The 12,989-nt window shown below is 36.0% G+C and overlaps 1 protein-coding gene across 5 annotated transcripts in view; it reads right to left on the bottom strand.

Annotated features, from left to right (window-relative positions):
* The window catches only part of LOC101899274 (mucin-19), a 465,697-nt gene that overhangs the window by 228,776 nt on the left and 223,932 nt on the right, over positions 1 to 12,989 (bottom strand). For all 5 annotated transcript variants that reach the window (XM_059128457.1, XM_059128456.1, XM_059128458.1 and 2 more), the window contains one exon: positions 4,440 to 4,483. The gene's annotated coding sequence lies outside the window, so the exon portion shown is untranslated. The remainder of the gene's footprint in view (positions 1 to 4,439; positions 4,484 to 12,989) is intronic.

Below are 12,989 nucleotides of genomic sequence, written 5' to 3' on the forward strand. Positions count from 1 at the left end.
GTGGCGAACTGCCGAATTTGGTTTTCTCCGATGAGAAAACATTCGTTGTCCAGCTGTTTGTAAACAAACAAAATGATCGTATTTACTTGCAAAAGAGGTCAGCACCTTTGGTTAGCGGTTGGCCACCAGAACTTAAGCGTCGGCCATGGTGATGGTGTGGACCGCCATAACAGCCGATGGTCGCTTTCCGCTCGTATTAATCGACCGTGGCATCAGAATAAATGCCAAATATTATCGTGAAAATATTTTGGAGGGTGTATTACAGCCTTGGGCACGCAAACATTTTGGCCGCTGAACTTGGACATTTCAACAGGATTCAGCACCATCGCACTCAGCACGCGCCAACCAAGATTGGTTACAAGATGAGGTTTCTCGCTTCATTTCCAGCGCACAATGGCCACAATGGCTATTGTCGTGTCTGGAGTATTTTGAAAAGTATGGTTGGCATTAAGAAATACCAAAGTGTCGATCACCTCAAGCAAGCGCTTCGCCGGGAATGGGCGTAGAGCAATATTCGGCAGCGTGTGACTATTTCATTAACCGTTTCAAGGCCATAATTGGTGTCAAAGGTGACCAATGCGAATAAATCTAAACTTATTCTAAAATTTGATCGGAAATAGCATCAACTTTTTTTGCTTTCATTCAATAAAATAAAAAAAAATAAAAGTTATGGCGTTTGAATTTTTTGTAGTTTTTTATCTCACCTTTTCCACAATACAGGGTGGGATAAAAAAACTGAAACAAAGTTAAACGCAATGATTTTTAGATTTTTTTTTAAATTTTATTGAATGAAAGCAAACAATTTCGGAAATAGCATCAAATTTTAGAATAAGTTTAGATTTGTTCGAATTGGTCACCTTTAGCACCACTATTTTGTTCTATTCTTACTTCGTGTATTTGGTAGTCTTTGGTAAGGAAATTGTACATTCTTATTGAAATTTTCAATTTTCTCCAATAAAATCGGGAAAATTGAGAGCTTAGAAAGCTTAAAAACAACCAAAGAATTTTTTTTCAGAATATTTTGAACATTTCATGTTGTAAAAAAATTCTACAATTTTGTAAAAAAAAACTCTCTGGTTTTGTAACTTTATATTTTCAATTTCCTGTCCAATTTACCTCGTTTTAATATTTTTTTTTTTAATATTAATATTTTTATATTTTATTAATTTATAATGGCACATTGTTTCAATATTTTTTCCTAGTTTGGTTAAAAAATTCTTCGAAATAAAGTTGCTGTATCATAAAATCATTTCCTAAGAAAAATAAACCAAAACTGAGAATTTATGATTATTCACACAAACCCCAACAATAGATGCATTTGTTTGTTTTCGGTTTCTGTATTTTTTTTTTCTTGGACCATTCAATACCGGTTGTTGTTGCGCTTTGGTATTATATCACAATTAAAGCTTCCGTTGTGAATTTTCGAATGGACAGCAAGAGTGATGGCCAAATATTCGTCTTAATTATAATCCATAAAATGGTGGTGGTGATTTCAGCGATCATAAATTAGACGGATGCAGATGGTATTTACGATGATTTCAGGTAAATAATATCAAATTCCACGTAAATCTCAATTTAATTTTATTAGCAATAGAGGAAATATTTCAAACATTCAATTTTATTATTGCTAGAAATAAACGAAATATTTCGAAATTCGAAAATACTTTTTAGCATCTTGATGAATAATAAAACTGGATATCTCTTCGATACACATATTGTGTCACCAAGAATGCAGCTAGGGGATAATGGGAACTTTTTTTTTTACCAAAAATCCCATTTCCAAATCCCAATATTTATATCAGAACTATGTCAGGTGCGAAAATGGATAACATCGACCCATTCCATTATGTACCTTCCACACGAAGGGTCAAAATTTTAAATATTTACAGGTCTGATATCTGAAATTTGGTACTAGGGTCGCTGTTCATGTATCGCCCTAAACGTATGGGGTGGGTTTTCTGAAATTTGTACTATAATTGTACGAAAAGTACCGAATGGTACTATATTTCGTATTATGTGAAGGGAAAAATATAAAATTCTGAAATTTGATATTTTTATTACTGGCCTGGAATCCTCAAATTTGAAATTGATGTCTCTTATGGCATCTGGGATTGAGCTATGGGAGTGGTTTTGAAAATGTCAACTATAATTGTACGAAAAGTACTGAATGGTACAATATTTGGTATTGGGTGAACATATAGTGCTTGAATTATTTAAATTGGTATTATTTTTACAATGTGGTAGTGGGTGAAGAGATAATGCTTGGAGTCTGAAATTTGATATTAGGATCGCTGTTCCCCCGAACATATGGAGGTGGTTTCTGAAATGTGTACAATAATTGTACGACAAGTATACCATTCAGTACTTGTCGTACAATTATTGTACACATATTTGGTATTGTGTGAAGGGAAAACTATAAAATTTGATTACTGAAGATATCTGTTTTTTGAGATTTGGCGGTGGTTTGGAAATGCGTCTTATATTTTTGTACGAAAAGGAGTAAATGGTACTAAATTTGGTATTGGGTGAAGGAAAAGGCCTGGAATCCTCAAATTTGAAATTGAGGCCACTTCTGGTATCTGGGATTGAGCTATGGAAGTGGTTTTAGAAATGTGAACTATAATTGTACGAAAAGTACTAAATAGTACGATATTTTATACAATTTGGTGAAATTTGGTATTAGAGTCGCTGTTTATGTGAGATAAAAAACTGCAACAAAGTCAAACGCCATAATTTTTAAACCTTTTTTAATTTTATCGAATGAAAGCCAAAAATGTCGGAAATAGCATCAAATTTTAGAATAAGTTTAAATTTGTTCGAATTGGTCACCTTTGGCACGAATCATGGCCTTCAAAAGGCCAATGAAACCGTCACACGAAGCCCGAATGTTGTTCTGTGGTATTTTGGTCCATTCCCAGCGAAGCGTTTGCTTGAGTTGATCGACACTTTGGTATTTTAAAGTGCCAACCTTGCTTTCCAAAATACTCCAGACACAATAGTCCAGCGGATTGTTATCCGGAGATTTTGGTGGCCATTGTGCGCTGAAAATGAAGCGAGGAACCTAATTTTGTAACCATTCTTAGGTGGCGCATGCTGAATGCAATGGTGCTGAGTCCTGTTGGAATGTCCAAGGTCTGCGACTGTGTGCAAGGTTTGCATGCCCAAAGCTTTAATACACCCTCCAGAATATTTTCGCGATAATATTCGGCATTTATTCTGATGCCACGGTCGATTAATACGAGCCGAGAGCAACCATCGGCTGTTATGGTTGCCCACACCATCACCATTGGCTGCGCTTGAGTTCTGCTGGCCAACCGAAGGTGCACAATTTCAGCTGACCTCTTTGGCAAGTAAACAGGAGCATTTTGTTTGTTTACAAACTGCTGGACAACGAAGGTTTTCTCATCGGAGAAAAGCTAATTCGGCAGTTCATCACTTTCGACCAAGCAAAGCAACTCTTTAGCTGTTTTCTGTCTATTTTCTTTTTGTTGCGGTTTAAGTGCAAGAACACTTTTTGGAATTTCAATGGCTTTACCCCGAGCTCAGTTTTTCAATATTTGCCGAATGGAATATTGCGGTATTTAGAGATTCCAATGGGTTCTACCTGATGGGTTCTACCATGTCCGTACGGCATGTGATGAAAATCTAAAATTTCGCACAGATTTGTCTTTTGTCTGCATTCTGGTCAAGTTCGAAGATGTCCATATAGGTCAAGTTTTCGTATATAAAGGTACCTCCTGATATTCGATATTTTGATGATTTTCGCCACACTATCTAACGAAATAGTTTAAAAATTTGTTAGTCAGAGTTTGGAATGGGTTCTACCTGATACAGCACAATATCGTCTATAAGTTTATTGATTTTTTAACTTGTTCATATTTCTATGTTCTGGAGCACTGTTATCCCAGTTGATACTGCATGGGCCAGTCAGTATATCTACCGCGAATGTTAGATCAGACTTACTAAATGATAGAAGGGAGCTTGTTCCTCTTCTTGAGATTACCGTCCAGATTGCCTTTAATGCTTCGATGAGGGATTTTGTGAAGTAGCAGACATAATAGCATATAGGTGGTTAAACAGTCTCACCAATCGGTAGATCAATCGAGTGGGAACCTCCTCCAGCCAATTCATCAGTCATCTCATTCTATGCTATTGCTATGTCTTGGAACCTAACATTTGGCCATTGGAGGAATATTTTGTTCCATGCATAATTGAACTATGCCAGTATCACAATAATCTTGGAGAAAAAATGGAAATATTTCCCATATTTACAACCGGTATCGGATCCAATGGAATAGAATATATTTTAAACTTCCATACTTGGATTAATAAAGTACTGATGCCCACATAGGCATAGAATAAGGTGCGCTTATTAAATCCATTTTGAATCATTTGATTAATGTGACATACTAAGTATATAAGTGTTCTTCCATACATACCTTCTTTACATTTCAAAGTGCTGTCAGTGACTTCGTGGAAATTTCTGAAAGAAAGAATAAATAAAAAAATTATTAGAAAAAATTACAAAAATGTTTAAAAATATTTACAAAAAATAATTTTCTTTGAATTTAAAATCCATACCATTCTCCATATTTTCTTTTGAATCCTCCAGCTATTTATAGCCTCAAAGGTAAATTAGGCAAAGCATTTTTTTCGTTTTGTCACAAATTTCGTGCTAAGCACTTAATTTAATTAAAAATTTCCGTTGAATATTTCAGCATTTCTTTTAACACAAAGGAGGAGCTTAGGCCGCATTTCAGAGTAAAACCTTAAAAAAAATTAAGGACAAGGTTGACACGACATGGCTTAAAGAGCGTTTGATGTTGTCTGAGTTATCTGTTGGCGTTTCAAATAAATCTCGGCACTCAATGTTTCTTTTTTTTAGGTGAAAGCAAGAAGAATAATTTACAAAGGAAATTTATGTTGCCATTAAAATAAATAAGAAACGCATTTCTTTTTGGAAAGTCTTTCGAGAAGGAAAATTGGCAAAGGTAATAATAATTTCATGGCAGACAAAAAAAAAAATTCCAAAAGTTAATAATCTCTTTCTGTTTTTCGCAAATAATTACTCTTTGGCAAGGTTTTATGGCCAATACAAGGATTTAAGTGGGCTGTCACCCAAAATGGAGTAATAATTCAAAAACGTTTATTTCCTAGGAAAATGGTGCCTAGAAAAATACCAGCAAAATTAAGTGTTTACCATCATTTTTTACGAAGCCGGCCATAATTTTAAACCCCAAGTTAAAAATCCATTTATAATATCCACTTAAAAGGGCTAAGTATTGCGCGGTAATGATGTTGGCTAAAAAATGACTTAATTAAAATTAATTAACACTTTGCCAAAGAGCGGCAGAAAAAACGAGAGAAAATTACCAACCAAAAAAAAAAAACACAAGTAAAAAAGCAATAAGTTCAGGCAAGGCCGATCTTTGAATACCCTCCACCATTTGCAAAGAATTTGGAAATTTTCAAAAAAAAAAAAAAAAATAACATAAATAAATAAATATATAAAAAAATAAATAATAATAAATAAATAAAATCCGTTAAAAATTCTGTTAAAATCTTAAAAATACGGAATGTAGCCGTTATATTAGGGTCTATACGACGGCGTGGACCTGCATAGGCAACATTTGCCATAAGTCATTACAATATTCAAATACGAAACTTGAAAAAAGTTCGGTGAATAATGTCGCTAAAATCATCAAAATACCGAATATCGTGAGCAACCGTTATATGGAGGCTATACGAAGACGTGGACCTGTATGGACAATTTTCTGTCATAGGCTGTAGTATCTATTACGAACTTCAAATACGAAATTTGAAACAATTCCGATGAATAATGTCGCTAAAATCATCAAAAAACCGAATATCGGGAGTTACCGTTATATGGGGGCTATACGAAGACCTGGACCTGCACAGACAATTTTCTGTCATAGGCTGTAGTATCTATTACGAACTTCAATTACTAAATTTCAAACAATTCCTGTGAATAATGCCGCTAAAATCATCAAAATACCGAATATCGGGAGGTACCGTTATATGGAGGCTATACGAAGACGTGGACCTGTATGGACAATTTTCTGTCATAGGCTGTAGTATCTATTACGAACTTCAAATACGAAATTTGAAACAATTCCGATGAATAATGTCGCTAAAATCATCAAAAAACCGAATATCGGGAGTTACCGTTATATGGAGGCTATACGAAGACGTGGACCTGTATGGACAATTTTCTGTCATAGGCTGTAGTATCTATTACGAACTTCAAATACGAAATTTGAAACAATTCCGATGAATAATGTCGCTAAAATCATCAAAAAACCGAATATCGGGAGTTACCGTTATATGGGGGCTATACGAAGACGTGGACCTGCAGAGAAAAGTTTCTGTCGCAGGCTGTAGTATCCATAACGAACTTTCAAACAATTCCGGCGATTAATGTCCCTAAAATCATTAAAATACCGAAAATCGGGAGGTACCTATATATGGCCAAGGTACCATACGAGGCCAATTTTCTGCCACAGTCTGTAGAACCCGATATGAATTGCAAAAACCAAATATAAAACAATTCCGCTATATAATGTCTCTAAAATCATCAAAATACCGAATATGGGGAGGTACAATAATATAGGGGCTATACCTAAACGCGGACCTATATAGCCCATTTTCAATACCAAAAGTCCTGCAGACAAAACTCACATTTGAGTAAAATTTTATCAATCTACTTCAGTTCGTTCCGAAGCTAGAGTGATTTCCACAGACGGACGGTCATGGTTAAATCGGTGTAGAATTTTATGCTGATCTTGGTGGGGTCTAAAATGTATATTTCGAGGTGTTACAAATGGAATGACAAACTTAATATACCGTCCATACTATGGTGGAGGGTATGAAAAAAAAACAAACAACTTTGTTATGCAAAAATCGATTTTTTGCCTGATTTGCAGAAAAAGACGCAAATTTCACGGTATCGTTTCGCCTCATCAATGCTGATGCGTTGTTGTTGTTGCTGCTGCTGTTGTTATTTTTCAACCAAATTACCATAATTAAATAATAAATGATTTTAATGAATAACTTTTTTTGTGCTTTCCAACAGCTTTGCTGTATGTGTTTGTGTGCAGGCAGTATGGACACAACCCAAGCCGTTGCGTCGAACCATTTGTCCAGTTGTTTGGTCAAACAAAAAATACAAAAACTGCAAGAAACAGAAAAAAAATATTAACCATAGACGACAGACTGCCAGTCATAATTTACAGCCTCATAAAGATATACACAATATCTGTGTGTCGTTTCCCTCTTCCTCTTTGGCGCCCAAACAAATTCCCCCAAAAAAATCAACTTTGAACCGTTTGTTGCCACAACGACCATGTGCAAAATTGCGACTGGTTTGCATTGTGGGCAATTTAAGAGATTTTCGAACAAAGTGCCTTTTGTTGGCGGTGGTGTTAACTGACTGACAGTCAGGCAAAATCTTGGTCAAATTACAGCTCAACTTCTGCCAGCCAGCAGCCCAGCAAGCCAACCACACAACCAAATGGCCAACAAAACTTTTTCGACAATAAAATGTGACAAGAAAATTGTCTTTCATAAATTTTTCAAGCAATGCAAAAATTACAACAAATAACGCAAACAACAAAAATCCATAGAAATAAAAATCGATACAACAGCAATAGCAACAACAAACAACCGAAACTTATTCAAGTTACAACCAAAGCAACACACAAAGAACTGTGGTTACATTTTCCAATCTTGAGTCGAGGAAACGACACAGAAAGGCGGGGGAGTTGGTCGGTTGGTCGTTTGGGTTATGGTCTAAAGGGTTTTTCTGTTTTGCTATGCGACAGCTTATGGCTTGTAAAGTATTTGCCATCTTGGTGGCATCTTGGTCTATGGCTTATGTGAAGAGCATGCTTCAAATTGCCTTTGGCTAAGAAACTTTAGATGACAAGTATTGTAGAGCCGTTGAACACTCCTAAGGAAGTAAAGAAGAGGCAAAAAAAATTAGAAAATTGATGTTGGTTTAATAAAGGAAAAAAAACAGCCAATATTCTAGCTTTGAGTCAAAAATATATAAACATGGGAGGGAGAGTTGCCATTTGATAAAAAAAAACACACACACAAACAAGGACGTTAGTGCAGTGCAATATTTCGAATGGTAGTTTTTTCTTCAAATAGTGACCGCCTTACAACCATGAAGGTAAACTACTACAAGCGTGCAGTTTAATAGCTTGCATTCGGATTTAAGGTAATGTTCAAAAATTATTTTTTTGGGCTATCGAATTTTAAGTTTAGGTTTATGACCTATAGTAGGTCCAGACGGCCTTCCGACTTCTTATAAAATCTAAAGGACTCCTTCTAAGGGATATTGTGAACTATACAATTACAGCAAACTCTTTGGAAATTGCGACATTGTATAAGGTAGGCGATAGCAAAACGTAGACTGGTATCGAACAAAATTTGGACAAACTGGAAATAATTGTATTTCTTAACCCTTCTCACCAGGGCTGTAGAGTCGAGCCATTTTTGGTAGGACGCCACTACGGAAACAAAAAGTGATGTTTAAAAACTGTTTTTAATAAAATATTTGTACTCGGGTGAGAAGAAAAAACTGCAACAAAGTCAAATGCCATAATTTTTACATTTTTTTTTAATTTTATTGAATAAAAGAAAAAAATGTCGGAAATAGCATCAAATTTTAGATAAATTTAGATTTGCTCGAACTGGTCACCTTTGGCACGAATTATGGCCTTCAAACGGCCAATGAAAATGTCACACGCTGCCCGAATGTTGCTCTGCGGATTTTTGGCCCATTCCCGGCGAAGCGCTTGCTTGAGGTGATCGAAACTTTGGTATTTGTTAGTGCCAACCTTGCTTTCCAAAATACTCCAGACACAAAATTCCAACCTATTGGTATCCGGAGATTTTGGTGGCCATTGTGTGCTGGAAAAGAAGCGAGGAACCTCATTTTTAACCATTCTTGGGTGGCGCGTGCTGAGTCCTGTTGGAATGTCCAAAGTCTCTGGCCAAAATGTTTGCGTACCCAAGGCTTTGATACACCCTCCAGAATATTTTCGCGATAATATTCGGCATTTATTCTGATGTCAAGGTCGATTAATACGAGCGGAGAGCGAGCATCGGCTGTTATTGCGGCCTACATCATCACCATGACCGGCACTTGAGTTCTGGTGGCCAACCGAAAGTGCACATTTTTAGCTGACCTCTTTGGCAAGTAAGCACGATAGTTTTGTTTCTCATCGGAGAAAATCAAATTCGACAGTTCACCACTTTCGGCCAAGCGAAGCAACTCTTTAGCTCTTTTGAGTCTATTTTCTTTCTGTTGCGGTGTAAGTTCTTGCACTTTTTGGAATTTCAATGGCTTTACTCCGAGCTCATTTTTCAATATTTTTCGGCCACTGCGACGCGGGTTTCGATTAAGTCGCTTCTTTACTTTTCGAAACCATTTCTGCTGATGTTGCTGTTTTCTTCCGTCCACTTCCTTGACGTTGGAAGCTGGAGTGCTGTGGATATTCAAAATGTTGACTCTTTGTGGGGAAGGTACCAGAAGGAGTGAACAGGTATATTCCATCTTCACAGCAGATCTTGTCTTAGTAGAAATAATGGGATGTATAAAATATGAAGAGAACTATTATGAAGAGATTATTAAATCACATTTTATGAGAGTTATAATTATTCAAAAGTTTGACTCCTAATGTGGGGAGGTACTTGATGGTGTGGACCAATATTATCCATTTTCCCTCCTGACGTAGGTCTGATGAAAATATTACGATTTGCAATGTTGAAGCAAAATCGGATTATTCTTTCTCTTTCAGTAAAATATTTCCTTTGAATATTCGATCTTTTGTGGGGCAGTTACCAGAAGGAGTGGACCGATTTGCCCATCTCCGAACTCGATCTAAGTTTGATAATAATAGTATGATGCACCAAGTTTGGACCAAATCAGATGCTCCCTTCTAGAATTATCGTGCGCACCAGGCAGAAAGACAGACCTAAATTCAAAAACATTTCTGGGTGAACACAAAATCCCTTTCCTGCATTTATTTGAAACCATATATGCTGCGTATAATTAACGTCAGCGCTCATACGCCGTCATATAATTACATAATTGGCCATTTATAGGACTCCAATGTTTTTTCAATAAAAATAAATCTTTTATTCTGTACCCTCTCCGATAATACTAAAAAGATAAATAAAACTATGTCTTATCTCTTTAAGGAATTTATTGTAAGTTACCCTAGGTCGTATGATGTATGTCAATAGTCATACGATCTAATATTCACAATTCTGTTAACTGATATGTTGCACAATTATTCCTAAAAAAAGTAAGTGTCCTAGGGGACATTGAAAACTCTCGAACTTCTAAAAACTTAAAAAAAAAAATCGGAGGGCCTAGAGGACGCAGTGTATTTTTTTTTAAATACAAGACGTCTCAAGTACTTCTGGAAAATTTTATAAAAATATTTATACTTCATATTTGTTGGTATTCTATGGAACATTGAAAACTCTCGACCTTCTAAATTTTAAAAAAAAAAATATTGGAGGGCCTAGAGTATTCCAGGATTTTTTTAAGAATTTCAGACGTATCTATTAGTTTAGGAAAATTTTTTAGAATTTTAGAATTTTTAGAATTTTTATTCTTCAGATTTTTTATAAATAAATAAAGGCCCCTGGATCACAAGGAACTCATATTTCATAAACTACTTGAAATTTTGACTTGCTTTGAAAAGAAGAATTCGGAGGGCCTAGGGGCCACCAGAATTTTTTTTAAGAATTACAGATGTCTCTAGTACTTCAGGAACATTTTATAAAGAGTAAGACAATTATAAGACAATTTTTTTTAAAAAAAATTAAAGGCCTCTGGATCACCAAGAATTCATATTTCACAAACTATTTGAAATTTTAACTTGCTTTGAAAAGCAGAGTTGAAGCCAATTCGATTTGAAATGCTAGAGAAATCTTATATTAACAACTACAGACTATTCCAGATTTTACCATAAATAATGTCATAAAATCGATTATTGGCAACCCTGCAATAGTTCAAAATCAACAACAACGGCAGCAGACGACAACATTCAGCTGTGGGTGCTTTTGCAAGGTTACAACAAATCGACGGCCACATGTTGGGGAGGATGTGAAGGCGTTTTGCAAATAGGTGGAGTTTTGCTTTCGGGAGGAGGTGTAGCTGTGCCACCGCCTCCCCTAACGCCTCCATCGATACGGCTGTTGTATAACTCTGGCAAATAGCAAATTATTGTAAACTTGTTGTAAATGAAATTCCAAAAATATTGAAAAACTTTATTGTAATTAATTGCAAAACTATAAATGCAATTTGTTTTGTGTGGAGAAGGAAATTAGCAGAAAATTTTTGAGGACTGGGGGATGGAGAGAGAGGGACAGAGTTATGGCAAATTAAAAGAAACATGTGTTGTTCGGAACAAAATAAGAGGAATTCAATAACAGATTTGTGGCACAGTTCGAAAAATAAATATTTTCTGGGAGTTCTGAATAAAAATAAGAGGAATTCAATAACAGATCCGTGGCACAGTTCGAAAAATAAATATTTTCTGGGAGCTATGTTATTTGTTTGTTTTTTGTTGTTTATGAAAAAAAAGTTGTGTGGCGAAATTGCCAATTCTGGTTTTTCCATGAAAATATGTAATTGAAAATTCGTTCAAATAGAATCGCTTATATTCCGGGGATACACAAAGCCGGAGCATGCACAAAAGCATGCAATTTAAGCTCCCATTTTTAATACAGCCAACTAAGCAAATATGGCCACTTACAAATTTATGCCATTTAGCTAAGCTCCTCTTGCGGATGCATGGATGGCTGGATGGTGGGCGAAGCTGCAGCCTCAGCAGCATAAAAATGGAAATGCAGAAAACTTTGCGGTGACAACAACAACATGAATACCAGAATGACAACAAAAATATCCATTGCACACGCAGACACTCACACCCACAGAAAGGAAAGAAAGTCGACGGACAAAGTAATAAAACTTTTCCACCAACCTAATCTCTGGTTAGGCCAGTAAAGAAGCCTGCCTAACTCGGCACCAAATACAGGAAGTAACTTTGGTTACCAAATTCCTAAATCCAGCACCGTGTGCATAGCCAAGCCAAGCCAAGCCTCCTTGTTATTGGTCACAAGGAGCAAAAAAAATGTTGTTGCTTTTAAACTTTGAACTATGGTTTGTTGTTACATAGCGAGAGAGAGAGAGAGAGGGAGAGAGAAATGGATGGAGGGAAATGTTTCCCTGGTTGGATGACTGGTTGGCTAGTAATAGCACCGGTGTTTTGTTGGCATAACCACCACACACACACGAAGATTTCCAACCATTCAATCCGCAGCAGATAAAGGAAGCATAGAAACAGGTCAGGATGCACTCACTCTAATGGGTGGAAAAGTAAACGTTATAAAAAATTACTCAGCAGCTTCCTAAAGAAAGCCAAGTAAATCGTTTTCAGTTCTCGTTTTTTTTTCTGCTTCTTCTTTTTGTCATGCTTTCAGGTGCCGCTGGTGCTGCTGCCGATGCCCCTGCTTTCTATGGACGTGTCGGTAAAAGTAAATGTGGAATTGATATTAATGCACCTGTACGAACGACAGTTTCCATCCATAAGATGGCTAGCATATTTCGAAGTATTTAGATGGATGGCAACAGTTTGATGGTAAATAAGATGAGTAGCCGGCCAAAGCTGAAGGAAAACCGAAAGAAAAACCAAACAAATAGAGAAAAAAAGGTGCAGGAAAGTAATTTTCATTTTAAGTTTAGAAGAAGTAAACTAAAAATGAAGATATGAACTACTTTCCATATAAAATGGTTTGTAAGGGGGATAAAAAGAAATTTGCGCAAAAAAATGATCTGGGAGCATTGGATGTCCCAGCTACTATTAATTTTGCCACGGAATTAAAGTTAGAAGAGGAAAAAAATTTTTTATAAAATATGATGTGAGATTCCGATTGTCTTCAAATTC

This window comes from Musca domestica, unplaced genomic scaffold (assembly GCF_030504385.1).
Source record: "Musca domestica strain aabys unplaced genomic scaffold, Musca_domestica.polishedcontigs.V.1.1 50, whole genome shotgun sequence".
Classification (NCBI taxonomy): Eukaryota; Metazoa; Arthropoda; class Insecta; order Diptera; family Muscidae; genus Musca; species Musca domestica.